General features: G+C 46.7%; 1 protein-coding gene across 49 annotated transcripts in view; it reads left to right on the plus strand.

Moving 5' to 3' along the window:
• CAMK2G (calcium/calmodulin dependent protein kinase II gamma) overlaps window positions 1-15494 on the plus strand; it is a 120577-nt gene that overhangs the window by 44127 nt on the left and 60956 nt on the right. The window lies entirely within an intron of this gene.

The following is a 15494-nucleotide window of genomic DNA, read 5'->3' on the forward strand; positions in this document are numbered from 1 at the left end:
CATCTGGCATTTCTATGGCTGCTGTAGCAGTAGTTTACATGTCGTTACAATGTTACAAAAGGCATTTTTCAAGAAATTGTACTCTTATTATTTTTTATTATCCAGGTCCTTTGTCTGACAGGAGTGTGCCTCAGTGTGTCTCTCGCTCTGCATCTTCCTACCCTGCCTTTTTCCTGGCCGCACAGTGACCTGGTCCTTTCAGTCATGCTCTCTGCTTGTCCTGATGTGACACCAGCCCTTCCCTGCAGCCTCCCCCCTGCCCATATATCCAGCTTAGGGCTGCCCTTAGCTGTTACCCGTGTGACTGCCTACTCCTGCCTGTGCTTGCACTCAGGTCTCGGGTGCACAGAAGTGCAGTTAGCCCAGCCCAGTGTCATGTGTCCACCTGGCTTCTGCAGCTCATCTGCAGTGACCCTCAGCTGTCTTTTGAATCCCTTCTGAATTCAGACGTATGTGGAGTTATGTGCTGGCTTTATTATAAACAGACAATATATGTATTTTATTCTGTAGGCTTTTTCAGCTAGTTGTATCTGCTTCAAAATTGTTTTTATTTGGAAACACAGTATCCGTTAGCCAAAACGTGAAGCAAGAAACATCTCCATTAGTAGAGATGGGAGGATTGTGAAAGGGAAACAAAGTTTCAGTAAGAAATCTATGCTGGAATCAGACATTAAATCAAAGTCTGATCACAATAAGCACATATTTGCCCTTTAAAACCTAGCATAAATTATTCGTAGTGGAACAGCATCAAGTTTTTTCTCCAAAAGAAATACCCAGACTTTCAAAGCTGTCTTTTTCAAAGAGCATAGACCTGTGCTTTGCACCCTACAGGATCAGCAATCAGTGACTTTGCCTCCCAGAGCTTTTCTGGTTGTGAGACCTTGGGCTTCCAGTCAGCTCAATAAGGAATTCCTTGTCCTAGGTCCCAGAGTTTGGCTAAAGAAATGCCACTTTGAAATATGACAAATAGTGATGGATTGCCCTGCAGGACCAGAGCCAGTTGATATAAATCTGCCTAACACAGATGTATAAACACTGGGGCATGTGACGTATGTTCTGTGCTCAGGAGCCAGATGCTCAGGGAAGAGCAGAGATTAAGCAGAGATTACACTGGAGTGGTACTGGATCGAACAAATTGACTGATCAATGGAAATTAAGAAGCTTTCCCAGGTCTCTAAGTCCAGTCCATTGCTATGTTTCCCCATGGTATTTTTGAAAAAAGTAGAACTTTGGGGCTTTTCTCCTCTGGTTCTTCATAGTTCATGTGGTCCCCAGGCCATGGTTCACTGCATTTTGCAATACGTTTGCCAGTGTTGAGTAGGGGACAGTCCTTTGTAAGGTTGGAACTTGCTTGCATTGGCTTTTTAGGACATGTCAGAGGTCTTACAGATACATTTCATGTCTCTGGCTGGCCTGGTCTTTGGCAGTGGGCATTGCTAGCCAGATGGGACTTTGGGAAGAGGTTGTCTTGCTCTGTTCTGTGGTGTGAGCTGTGTTGATCTGAAGCCTGCAGAAATGCTCATGTCTTTCCTCTTTGCTTATGATAAACAGATTCAGATGCCTGTTTTGGCTGCAGTTTCTTTAGGGAAACCTGGTGTCAATGCACTGAAGCATTGCCTGTTGCTGATGGTTCTTGCTATTGAGTATACCAGTGACTCTTTGCTGCACATCTGTGTGCTTGGTAGGATTTGCTGTTACTGTTCTTTTGTCTGAGAAAGTTGCCCTATGCAGCACCTTAGTCTGCCTTGTGCAGTTCTTTATGTATTCCATACGACAACATGTTGCAATCCACCTATCTCACATCTTAAAAAGCATAGACTGGAAAGCTTTATGATTGCATCTTGAATGACAGTGGTGTATTGGTGTTTGTTTTTTGTGGGAAGTAGGAAAAACACTGTAAGGTCTGTCTTCAAACCAAAAAAGCCCTAGAAAAAAATGGTAGATGAGGCAAATGAAAAGCTGTTTGTTGTTTTTTTTTTATATTATTTCTTTGCATTCCCTGAAATACTTATGGTATAGTTTGGAGAAGTTGGAGCAATCTCAGGCAGTTGTAACTGATTGTGAGCAATGCTGTGCTTCACCCTGCGTATTGACGCTTCAGGACCAAGATAATGAGTGAGGGAAATCTTCAGTGTGTGCGGTGCAGAAGACAGGCTTTGCAAATCGCAACATGAAGTGTCAGTAGCCTGAAATTTAGAGTGTGGCTTGAGCCCTTCTTCTTACCATGAGTGTCCATACAGGCAGTCTGTGCTGAAACCCTCAGCATGCAGCGTGTGTGCCAGGGATGCAGCTGCAGAAAATGGTGCATCTTCCTGTTCCTCAAAGGTTCTTTCCCTTCTCTCTCCCCTGTTCCTCCTGGAGTGTTTATGCACTGGTGAAATGGAGGGAATGAAATCTGTCAGTTACTCAACAGGTAAGGACAGTTAAAACTTTGGAGGCTTTTAGGATTGCATGATGTACTTAATTAAAACCCTCAATTCTTAAAATGACTAAATGATTTTACTGTAGGATTTGCAGCTGTGGTGTGTCACCATTACACCACTTTTGTGTTGTAGAGATCTCAGTGGCTGGAGTGTTTGTTCCAAACCAGTTCGCTGTCATTGGAGTATCTGTAAGGCAGGTGCTGATTTGGAGTTGATATGATTTGCTCTGAACTGCAGTGCGTTTTCTGCTTTGAGGTAGCTAGCAGGCTTGCTGCTGTCTTCTTCCTGAAGCTCTGTCCAGCAGTTCTGGTGTGATCCACCAGAACTCATTGCTAAGGTGGTGCAAGCAGACAGCAAGCACTGGAAACAAACTAATGTCAGTATAGGGATGAGCAGCAACTTCTATGCAGTGTCTTCATCACTGTGTTTATTTTTATTATGCTTTTACCTTTTTTTCAACCTTCTTCTCTTTTAAGAGGGAGCTTATATTCCTCCTTATCTGCCAGAGACCCCTGGCCTTGAAGGGGACTTGTGAAAGCAGGCAAAAGGACAAGAAGGGACATACAAAGGAACCTCGGACACCTCATGGCTTCTGTGGTCACCTCTCCTGCTCACAGAGCTGCAGAGATTGTGGTGCTCTGTGTGGGCTGTGTGCATGCCAGGAGATGAGCAGCAGGGATGCTGTGGGCTTAAGAGTTGGTTTGCAGCACCCATCGTCGGCTGGCAGTGGTGTTTATCTAGGCCAGCAGGGATGCAGGGAGCGAGTGACTCACCCAAGGATTCATGCGCACTCCCCCCTCCTCCCCCTGTCACAGCTGTGCCTTGGTCATCAGCCATTTAGGAACTAGCAGCTTTATTTGGTTGCTGTTTGCAGTGGGCAGTTTCTGTTATGCTGTTGATTTTATCAACTGCCTTGGAAGCTCAACAGACTTCAGAGAAAACTTTGCCTTTTCTGCCTCTTTTTTCTCTGTTTTACTCTCAGGGCTGACACCCAGGAAGCTGATCTGTAGTAGATTCAGCTGAGAAGGTGAGAACAAGCAGATGGGCTGGAGACAGAAACTTTCTTGGCTGCTTAACCAATGCCACAGTCCTGCTTTTGGTACTGACAGTGTCAAGCTGAATTGCCCTCTCTTGGCTCCCCTCAGCCGTGATGGCAGGTGGTTTGATGGCTTTGCCCCAGTCAAATGGAGAGAGATGCGTTTCATTGCATGGGGAAAATGCAAAGTACAGGAATTCCTTTAAACAGTGGTAAAGAGGAAAACCAATTGCCCTTTGTGACAACAACAGGGACTACCAGACTGACTTTCTGTAGAGCTGCTGGGTGACATGGTCAGCAATGCTTTGGGCTGCTGCTAGGGTTTATGGCCCGTGAAGGAGCACAGCCTCCCCTGGGCACTGCTGTGTTGTTCTCTGTTCCCTTGCACTGAGGCCTGCTGAGCTGAGCTTTCTCCTCCCATGTAATCCTGTTTTCCTTACACTGCTCTCTCCTTCTCATGCTCTGTTCTTTTTGTTGTGGCTTCCGTCTAGATGCTTCTTGAGTCACCCTCATCTCCTGCTCGTGTTCCTGGCTGAGGATGCTCTTTATGTTTGTCTTGAGAAGCACATTTCATGCTAGTATTTCCTAGTGCCCAGAGGACATGCTTTCTAGGCCTCCCTGCCCTTCAGTTGCTGTCTCATCAGATTCTGCCCGGTGTTGGATGTAAGCAGCTCAAGAGATGCTGTTTCTGTGCTAGGGTTGCTGCAGTCAGGCTTTAGCTGTCTGCCAGCCTTACCTAAAAACTGTAGTGTTGAGGTATGCTGCAGGGGAACCAAAGGGGGGAGAAGTTGCAAGAGGGAGATAGTGGCGGGATGAACAGGTCCCAAGTTGTCTCTGGCAGGACCAGCTGTCCACAAAGAGATGGCAAAAAGGAGCATGTGAAGAAGGACATACCTTGCTGCTTTCTGGGAGCGGTGGCTGCTGGAGAGCCTTTTATAAGAGGGTGTGCTGCAGGCTGGATCCTAGCTCTGTGCAGCATGTGTGGGGCTGTGGAAGGCTTCTGGGGCTCTACTTGTAGGAGATCATGCTCTCTTTAATAGTTTTGAATTGAAATTCAACCTCTGCATGTCAGAGTTGCATCCTGAGTGCGGCTCAAGTACTCCTTTAGATCGGGGCTGAGATGGTCTGCTGGGTGGTGTGGGAGCGGCTTTCTCTGCCTCTATTCCTCCCGTGTGTGTTCTGTAGAAGAGGAGGCTTTTGTATTCAAACTTCAAACTTCTCCCCCTCCTGCCTCCCGCCTTCCTTAAAACTCAGTCTCGACAGAGGAAGTTGCTTTGTAGTACCAGTGTCCGTGCTTTAATAATTGCTTCATGGTATTTTTTTCCTGACACACCTTCCTTTTCCTCTCTTGTTTTTTTTTTTTTTTTTCTTGGGATATGCAGCAACTTAAGCTCCACATGCTTTGAGGTCACACAGGAGCTGTGGTTCTGTCTCTCAGATCTCAGCCAGCTTTTGTTTGCTGGGTGGTGGCTGTGTGGGACCTCATCAGTAAGCACTGCTGTTCTGGGTTGGTTGCTCTGTCTGTCACAGTGTTTGTCCTGTGGCAGATCTGTTATCCCTTGTATTACCTGGCCTGTCATCTCTCAAGGTTTGTCAAGAGTCAGACTTGTTGATCTGGTGCTGTGGATTCAATGCCAAAGTGCACCATGTAATTTAGATCGAAACAACAGCCAAAGACTGTTTTCGTTGGGGTGGTGGAGTGGGAGGCAGAAAGCAGTGGGTGGCCTTAAAATTAGTATTGCAGTAAAGCATCAGCACTGAATGGCCTCAGACAAACAAGATCTAAACTGATCTAGCCCAAAGCATTAAACATTCATCAAAACAAGAGATGAACTTAGCCAGGAAATAAATCAAAACTGGAGCACAGCAGCTGCTTTTTTGGATCAGAGATGAGTCAAGCACCTTTTTCCCAGGAAATGCAGAAGCAGGCACAGGGGTGGCCAGGTGACAACTCGGCTCCATGTGGCAACTCTGCCCAAACAAGGTAAATGCTGGAATTTGTTTGCTTAGTTGGCACCTTTACTGAACATCAAACTTGTAAGAACACTTGGTTAGGTGCTGGTGTGGTAGTAATGTAAGATTTTATGCTTCCCGGTGTGAGAGAAGATGAGGTATCACAGCAGTGGTATTGCTGCTCCTTTCACTTCTTGCTCTTCTTCCTTTGACAAAGCGTTACAAATCCATTAGACGTGAACTGCGCTGTGTCTGCCTTTGTTTTTTCTGGGGTAGGGTAAAAATCAGGTAGTGAGGGATCGGAACTCTGCAGGTCTGAGTTTGTTCACAGATTTGTTACTGACATGGTCTCTGGCTTCTGTACCTCTGCCGTTGTTGACAGTGAGTTGGATGTGAACCAGCAGTGTGCCCTAGCAGTCATAGGATCCTGCACCCCGGGGTGCACCAGGCCCAGGAAAATTTGTTTGTTTCCTAAGATAATTTTTTATCCATGTAAGTACATTTCTTGTAGAACTTCAACATTTCAATTTTTCCCAAATCTCCCTCTGTGGTCTGTAGGACTAGGGGCAATTCAAGGGAGATCTGCAAAGGACAGTCAAGAAAAGCATTGCCTGGCTCTGTGCAAGGTGAGATCATAGAGTCATAGAATTACTCAGGTTGGAAAAGACCTTAAAAGTCATCAAGTCCAACTGCATAGTACCCTGCAAGTCCAGCCATAGGACCCTAACAACCCTCTGCTAAATCTTATCTCTGAGCACCACATCCAAATGGCTCTTAAACACATCCAGGGATGGTGACTCAACCACCTCCTTACGGAGCCTATTCTAGTGCCTAACAACCCTTTCTGTAAAGAAGTGTTTCCTAAAAGATGCTGCCATGTCTGTTGCTCTGACCATCTCATTACAAAAAATGCATGGAATCCCTTGAAAACACACTCTGTGCTTATTCAAAAAATCAATTTTCCCATAATTTTCCCTTCTTAAACTTTAAAAAAAAAAAAAAAAAAAAAAAAAAAAAAAAAAAGAAAGAAATCTGTTGAGTTGTTGTTACTTACTTTAATGTTCTACAGCCAGCCGGTTTGATCTCAAGTGTGTTCCTGCTGCTTTCTAACCAGAAAGCATTGCTCAGTGTGTGTGCAGGTCAGCATTGTGACTCTTTCATCCCTCAGCCCAAAGTCTCTACCTCTTGAGTATGGTGCTGCAGCATGGTGACAAGCTGCCCCAGCCCACTGCTCCAAGGTGTGGATGTTGTCCCACGGGGCTGTGGCAAGGTGGGAGATGTGGTTTGAGCTGCAGCATTTCTTGGCACCTTCAGCTTCCTGGATCTGTGGGGGAGCAGAGCACATTCCTCCCCTCTGCTCTTCCTTTAGTACTGGATTTTTGAATTTTTCCCATTGCCAGGCAAGAGCATCTGGAGGAGGTGTATGGGGGCAGATTCTGCTCTTCCTCTCAGTGAAGCCACTGTCACGTGAAACAAAAAGTACATCAGCTCCCCTCCCCCATGCAGTGGTGTGTTTCTTGGCTCTACCCCCAAACTAGCAGGTGAACACATGACTTTATTGTAAAATGTGGCTTAAAAATGGTGCCACTGCAGATGAGGAATCAGAGATGGGAGGGCTCAGCTGGGGCTGCCTTGCATGCAGCGGGGGTAGGAGGAGACATCTCTCCGTGGGGTTAGGGGAAGCTGGGGCTTCTCATGGGTTTGGGGAATGTGTGCTGCAGGATGTAGGGCCTCAGAAGAAAGTGTGAGAGGCAGGAGGCAAAACGCAGGGGAACATGGTAAGCTGTAGTACCACAAGGGTGAGTGGGGTGAGGGGAAAGGGGGGTAGAGGGAGAAAGGGGAGGGCTCTGGTGCAGTCAGCATGGGGGGGAGCATCTTTTGAGGATTAGGCCAGGCACATTTTCTACAGGGTGCAAGGAAGACATCTTATGGGATGCATGCTCGGAGATGACCACAACAGAGGTATGCATTAGTTGTTGCACCTTCTGGTTTGGAAACTTTATTTCTTTTTCTGATTGTGCTTGTATCCCATGGGTCTTGGATTTTCTGGGATGCACAGTCTCTTCATCTTTTGAAACTGTACTGGACAAACACACTTGAGCAGAGGTAAAATGCCCAAAGCCTGCTGTGGCCCTTGGAGCAGAGGCCCAGCCATGCTGGACAGTGGGCAGTTCTGCTGTTTTTGGTGAACATACAGTTACGTTGTGCTGCTTCTGTGTCATGGCTGTGACTGCTGCAGTTGACGCCTTCTGGCTGCAACAGATAAAGTGAGAACTGAATTCCTGCCCTTTGCTGTGCTTCTGCCTGCCTGTTTGTGCCTGTGGCTGCTATTCTATCTCCCCAAGTCAAGAGGAAGGTGACTGCATGCTTGCTATAGAGAGCTGGTGCAAGCATTGCTACAGGATGGCTCCCACAGCCTCCCTCCTTCTGCAGCACAGGCGTTCCTCTTGCCCTGAGAAGGGAGAAGGCTGGCAGAAGCAAGAACCAGCTCTTTGCAGCAGCCAGTGGAGCAGGTGGGGATGATAAACAAAGGAGGAGTTTTAGTGATAAAAGAGTAGAATTCTTGGTTACAGCAGCAAGCTGTAGGTACTGACATCTGGAACCATAGCTGTTAACTCAGCGCAGGAGGATAACCTCAGTTGTGAAATGTTTGAAACCAGAATCCTTCTGTGGGTGTCACAGTAAGCTCTGGAGGAGCTTCCTTGCCTGGATTGCTTTGTTCTCAGATGATCTCAAAGCCAAACCTAAAGTGGGTGTTTGCCCCATCCATTTCCATATGCTGGTGCATGCCTTTGCATCGCTGGCCTTAGTCATGCCACGACATCTGCCGCAGGCAAGATCTTTAGCTGAATGTTGGGAGTTAGAGCTTGTCAGGGAGTTCTCCCTCTGTTGCTGTCTTTAACCACTCCTCAGTGTGTCTCATTTACAGAGAAATGTAGGTATTATCAGGTGAAGGTCCTCTCTGCCACCTGAAACCTGAAGGCTGTTGGTAGCAGCTGTTCCTGGTACCTTGGTGCACAGCGGGTGCTGCTGAGTCATGAAATCCGGCTGTCCCATGTGTACGGACAGCTGTGGGCCTGCTGGGAGGAGCTGCTTGGTGGCACTGTGTTGGAGGAGCTGGGGTCATCAGTCTGCAGACCTGGTTGGGCCGGAATGCCTTCAAGCTCTCAGAAACCATTGGTTAGAGCATGTGTGAGGAATCAACCAACAAAATCATTAAAAGAGACAAATTACATAAATTGGACTGTAATGTGAGAGGCGAAATACCCAGAGTGGCTTTATCTGTGCCTTGGTAGCAAGGAGAGGCCTCGTAGGCATGAACGCAACCTCAGTGCGCTCACATTGTGAACTGTGGTTCAGTAATCTGACCTCCTGTGGCTCTTGAAGTTCCTGGAAAGTTGCTGTGTGTGTGAGCTGAGCTCCCCGCTTCCTCTTGCTGCACCCATCAGGCTGCTTTTCCTTTGCTTTATAATGTGTGCAGTCAGTCGTATGAAGGGTGAGTAATCCTGAAAACCAGAGGACAGGGATTCTCCTCTGCCCACCGAGTTCACCTGCTGGATAAGCCACAGGCGTATTTAGGATGAGTTTTGCTGATGAATGGAAAAACATGCATACGAAAAGACAGCTTTGTCTGACAACAGATAGAAATTGCAATAGCAAAGATGCGGGCAATGACTTTTTTTTTTAAGATCCATCTATTTTAAGTATTTGTTATCTTCTTTCCTTTTGCCACTGTTGCAAATATGTTCATGTCTGCCTTCAGTCAGATTCTTTGTGAAGTGCAACATAAAGAAATGCGAAAGAAGAGAATAAATGCACCTGGCCCACTCTTCATGGCACAGCCAGGGATATGTGTGTGATTACTTGACCCATCTTGTCTTCTGCTGTGTGGCACTGGTAAATCTGCACAATCTGTACTTCTGCATTACTTGGACAAAAAAGGGGATGCAGTTCTAAGCTTGTGCGGTTTGTTCCCCTTATTTAATTAGTTGTGTTTTCCCAGGGCAGTAAGACCAGGGAGTTTCTAGTTGCTAATGTGTGGAAAAGCAGCTTATTTCAAATTGCAGGAGCTTTCTGGCTCCTTCTAAGGTCTATGTGCATATGTACTTTTAGGGCTAGTGTTACACTTCTGTGTGTGGAGTTGTTTATTTCTGGGAGGTCAGGAGAGCGTGGGAAAATGCTATTACAAGGTAGTAATATTCATGGTTTTGCTGGAGGAAACTCTTTGTCACAAAAGCATGTCTGCCAGCGTTATGTGAAAGAAGTCCTGTGTTTGTTTATTGTGTCCTGTTGGCGCTCAAGCCTCCTCCTTTGTCAGTAGCTGAAGGCGAATGATGAGGATTTCACCATCACCGCTGTCTAGTTTCTCCAACTTTCCCTGGGTGAGAAAAAGCAACTTCCCCTTCCATCTTTGCTTGCTGGCCCCAGCAGAGCCTTCTCCTTGTGACTTGGTGAGGTTCCAGCAGCAGAGATGTTTCTGGTGGCAGTGGGGGTGTGATGGGTGCCCCCTGCCCTTGGGACCTGGTACTGCTGGGATTGTACTATTTGGGGAGGCTGAAGAACAGAATTTGGCTTTCAGAGATGTCATCTGGATGCAGGGCAGGGTGCCGTTACAGAGGTATTAGCAATAGCTGATCTTTGAGATGGGGATGCAGCAGTACCAAAAAGGAAATGTGCAAGTTCTGAACTGCAAAGAGCTGGAGGGAGGGTGAACATTTCAGTGTTCTTTTGTGCTCTCCTTAATGTTCTTCTTCAGGCATCTGCTGTTAGCAATTGTCAGAAAGAATATATTGAATCTCCGTGGGCCTCTGGTCATTGTTAAGGGCTAACATCATCTCATTTTTCAGAACTTCTGTGGAAGGGCAAATGGTGGTGATTTGAGACTTGCTGATCTTCAAGGCATAGCACGCTGCCTTTTGCCAGCTCACCTCAAGGGCTGAGTCATATGCACTTTCAGTAACATGGCAATGGGAAAATAGGGAAGTACAGGGAGAAGTTGATGGCATGGAGTCCAGGAAGAGGGAGCTTGCTCATTCTTCTGGGAATGTCGCAGAGAGAAAGTTTAAACTGAAACAAGCAACAAAAAGCATGAAGGAACCTGAAGGCTGAGGCCAGCCTGGTGCTATTTGATGCAAATTCAATTTCTGCCTCGAAGTGACTCAAAAGATATTTTAGCAGCTGGCACCAATTGACTGTCTCCCGGAATTGGCATGATGACAGCAATCAAACTGAATTTATTGCTTTGGGTTTGATTCCTCTTCCGGACTCTTCCCATTCTCAGAAATGTAATCTAGAGTGTGTTCCCACAGGAATGATGACTTCAAGCCTCCTTTAGCAGCAGTGATAAAGCATGGTCCTAGTGCAGGATGGAGAAGACAGGTGGACTGTGTTACCAAGCAGCCCAAGTAATATATACACCAGCTGAGAGCAGCAAGATTGTATATTGGTAGAGAGAGAAACAAGGTTTTTTTCTTCATAGCACAGGCTTTTATCAAACAAAGCGATTCACAGCTAAGCATGAGTTGTGTTTCTTTTTTATTGTACTTAAGAAAGAATCTGCTCTCCCATTGGGGTGGATAAACTTGTAGGCAGCTACTGAACCTCCCTTTCTGTATCTTCTTTTTTTGGAGGCAAGTGCACTAAGTAAAGAGTGAGCTTTAGCTACACAACCTCAGTACAGCTGCAGTTTGGTAAAGTGAGCAAACAAACACAGCAGTGGGTGTGCTGCTCTGTGTGTGGAATCAGTTCAAAGCCACGCTGTTTTTCTAGTGAGGGCTGAAGGAAGTGTGGCAGAGCTCACTTTTTCCACCTTGTTTGCTGGTAGGTGTGAGGTTAATCGCTTTCTCTGGTAGATTTTGTTTTGCTTTATTTAAGTACCTGTCTTGTCCACTCTTTAATTTTCTTTTCAGTGCTGTCTGCTGCTTGTCAGAAGGAGCTATCAGGCGGGCGTGATTTTGCTGATGTTTCTTTCTGGAACAGTAAGCTTTGGTGCTCTGGGGACAGGTGGAACGACCAGGGTGCCAAGGGCACGGCTCCTTTAACTTCCCTGCTCACAGCTTCTTTGGGCAGCTTATAGCAAGACCTTGGCTGGGCGGCTGCCTATGGCTGAAATGCAGCCCCACTCTACACTGCCTGTGAGCTGCAGTCCAGGCACTGAAGCCAGGACACTGTTACATCACTGTCTTCCCCAGCTTGCACTCAGCCTTTGTTCCACCTGCTTGGGGTCAGTTCCTTCCTGGCTTTGTTGCAGGTATCCTTCTCCAACTCTGCCATTCACATGCACTTGCAGCCTTTGGGGTTTTTTTTTGGCAACGTTATGTAAATGCTCTCACCTGATACCTCTATACTGCTGTGATTTGCAGAGGTCCTGTGCCCAGTCTGTGTGTCTGAGAATGCTCATCTTTGGGGCTCTGATACCCTGGGAGGGGAAAGAACTGACATGGAAGTAAACCTGCAAAGCAGCTGTGCTTGTAGTGGCTGGAGCAGGATACTGGTATCCGGTTCTGTCCAGAACAGAGCCCAGGAGGTGGGTCTGTCCTTCTCCATCCATCTCTTCCACAGCATCTTTGAGGAAAGAGGCAGAGGTGGTCATACATGGAAAGGATTTTCTTGCAGAAGAGTGAGAAGTACATTTCATTATAAACTCGTCAAATTCCTTGCCCTGCGGGAGGCTGTCAGTTTGTCATGAAGGAAAGCTGCATTTTGCTTTTTATTTCCTTTCAGTGCACCTATCTTACATCACATTGTCCTGTTTTTCTGATGAAGTCAGATGAATTTACAACATACAAGCTGAATTATCATGAGTTTGGTCAGTTGTCTTCTATGCTCAGGCTGGGTTGTTCTGGTTTAGCCAGCTCAGCAGCTGTTACAGCTGTGACATTACGAATTGTGCACTGCCTCTGCTGTCCATCCATTGTGCACAAGCAGACCTGTTTGGTGAAGGGGCTGTTTGTATCAAGAGCTGTGCTTTCACTTTTTCAGGCCTGTAACTTCCACAAAAAATGCTAACCCAATTATTCTTGTTTTCTTTTCACTTGCCTAGGGATTTGCTTTAAAAGCCAAAGTAAGCCCAGTTCTCCAAACAGCCCATTTCTTATCAGGTGTGTTCTGAAGAGATGTGATATTAGCTTTACTGGAACGGCACTTAGAGCAGTGTTTGCTGAGCAGTGATGCAAAAGATATTTTGGCAAAATGTAGGCCCAGTTGTTAAAATCAAATGCAGAAATCTTATCTGTATAAAAGCCTGGCAACTAGAAATAAATATTCACATCTTAGTTCATGTGTCAAACGTGAGAAAGTTTTGTCCCGCTGCTTTTGAGCACCATCCCCTTAAGCGTTTACTTTTCAGTGTTGCTACAGTCTACGTAAACTGCACTTCTGTGTCAGTGTAGATAGACACTGCTGCACACTGTAGGTAGAAGTACTGTCCAAATAGCAAGTCTTCTTTTTGGCTGGAAAACATGAGATGAATATTAGATGAGTGTTGGTAATATCCTGTACTTAAGTTTTAAGCATCAGCTATTGTTCAGGGCTAGACAGCTCTGTTATTTAGCAGGAAGGGAACTTAATGAAATCCAATATTTGGAAACGCGAGATAGATGAATTCAGACTTGGAATGGCTGTATCAAGTTTTGACAGGAAGAGTAACTAACATTTGGAGTAACTTCTCTGGGTATATGGATTTATTATCCTAAAGGATACATGGTGTTTAAGGCAAGGTATGGAAATTGCTGGTGGAAGTTGAGCAGTTTGGGAATGGTGGGAGATGGGCCCAATGTTCTGGGGTGAATCTGGCTCTGGGTGAGCTGGGCTTCTACCTCTCCTCTGCACGTGGCCTGTAAAAATCAGAGTGATCTGGGGGAAGGGAGGAGAAATGATTTTCTTTGCAAGCTCTTGGTGAAGCAGGGATCAAAGCCTGGATTTCTTTACATCATTCTCCTACTGCAGTTAAGGTCCATTGGATTTTTAGGCTTCTGTGAGCCCCCGCATAAAGTGTCTTCAAGCCCAACCTTCATCTGCTCTATTGGACATGCAAAATTTTGTTTGTTTCCTGCTGGGAATAACTGTTGTTAGATCAGAGAGAGAGGGAAACAAAAATTGCAACTCTGTTTATTGCTGAAATGTTTAGATACTGAGTTGTTTGCCCCAAGTGTTAAATTGACTGTATCACTGATGCCTGGAACAGGAGTGGAATATATGTGCTGTGCCAAAGACTACCAATCAGTGAAGACCAAAAAGGGGATCTTTGCAGGGCTGGAGCTTTTTTTCAGGTCACAAGATGGGCTATGATCTGATGCTGTCCAGGATGGGATGGGAGCTCCTGCAGGGCATGCAGAGGAGCCCAGCCCAGCCTGACCTTTCTCTGCTCCATAGCGGAGCTGCGGGGCTGGGGTTGCCGCCTGGAGCAGCCGCACAGGGAGCACACTTTCTGCCCGCAAGCTGTGCTTGAGTTTGCCTGTTTTGTTGCCCTGGAGACAGAACAGTGCAGTATGCTTCACCCTGACCAGAAATAGTTTGCTGTACCTTGTGACCGGAGTGCTGTACTCCTTCTCTGGTCTCTGGCCAGGCTGCACGGTGCTGGAGGGACGGGCTGTGGGGTGATGACCTCTTGTCACAAGTTCTGCTGTGTCTGCTGCCCTGCCCGCTCCCCTCCCTCTGCAAGAGGGTGTAGGATTGCAGGAGAGCAATTGCTCTTGATTTACATCTCCCATGGCATTTTGATGGTTATGTCATTCTGTTTGAGCCTCGCTCCTGTCAGCTGTCTGTCCTGGCTGTCATGGCCCAGTGGCTGAGCAGCACGTGGTAGGTCTTACCTCTCCTTCCCCTTTGCTCAGCTGTTTTTGCTGTCTGCTTCCCCGTGTCCTTGTGCTCAGGAACAGATTCCCAGCAAGTGTAATTGCACATGAGGGCAATGTGATCTGGGCGAGGGAAGGATCCCCTTCTGTAGGGGTTCCAAGTAGAGCTGGGAGGGTAAGCAGGGGATTTGCAAGACCCAGGCATGCGAGAGGGTTGTGGATGGTTTATCTTAAACTGTGAGAATGCTGTGAGAACCTGGCCTGGGTGCAGAGTGTGCAGCCCGGTCTCTTACCTTGCAACTACTTTGTAAAACTTCATTTGCAAGATGCTGCAAAAAGAGGAGCCAAGGCACCCCCGGCAATGCAGGCGAGAAAGCGCTTGCACTGCACCAGGGCCTTGGGAGCGTGGATTCTCTCCAGGCTTTCCTGCTGCCTGCTACTTTATTGGAGTGGCTCTGGCATGGCGCTGTGAAATATATGCAACAACAACAATAATTTCCAGGACTGAGGAGGGAGGGATGAAAAGAGTCATTTACTTTCCCCCTTGCTAGAACAGTAGTGGATGAGGATGTAAGCACATCTCAGCCCATATAAAATATTAATTGGGACATTTTCTACAGTTTAGCAGTGGGAAAGAAGATAGAAATCCTGCAGTGCCCTGAGCTGCTATTCCCAGTCTGGGAGAGAAGTGTTCTGAGCTGAGATATCTGCCTTGGTCTCCCTCTTCTGCTCATGGTGGGGAGAACAGTTGCCCAAAGCTTTTCTGTGCAAAGGAGAAGGAGGACCATGCAGAGACTGTGGAGCTTGTGGGCTGTTCTCAGAGCAGCGCAGTGTGTCTTTGTTTATGTGGATCTCTAGTACGATTCCTGTAAATCAGAGGATGTAGCAGTCATCTGCTGAGCAGCCCAACCAGCCAAGTGTCTTGCTTACTCCCATGGAAGGAAAAACTTGTGCCCCACAGGGAATGCAGAGAAGGTGCGTTTTCAATTCTGTTTGCTGAAGACCCGCTGGGGGAGAAATGTCAAGAGAGGGCAGGGATGGCTGCTCTCTTTTGGTGGCTGGAAAGGGGAAGGGCAGTTAGTCTTCTTTCTCTTTCTGCACATATCTGCATCCCCAAAGATTGAGAGCTCAGTAGCTTCTGGGGCTGCCCTGGAGATTTGGCTCCCTCAGCTCCTTTCAGTGAAGCTGTGCTAATCTGATATGTGCTTCATTTGAAAGAATGGGGCTTTGAACTGAAAGCCAGGACTCGATCATTCCTGAAATGAAAAATCTGTCTGAGCCTCAGCA

Source organism: Coturnix japonica, chromosome 8 (assembly GCF_054131305.1).
Source record: "Coturnix japonica strain WE chromosome 8, WE-NBRP24, whole genome shotgun sequence".
Lineage (NCBI taxonomy): Eukaryota > Metazoa > Chordata > Aves > Galliformes > Phasianidae > Coturnix > Coturnix japonica.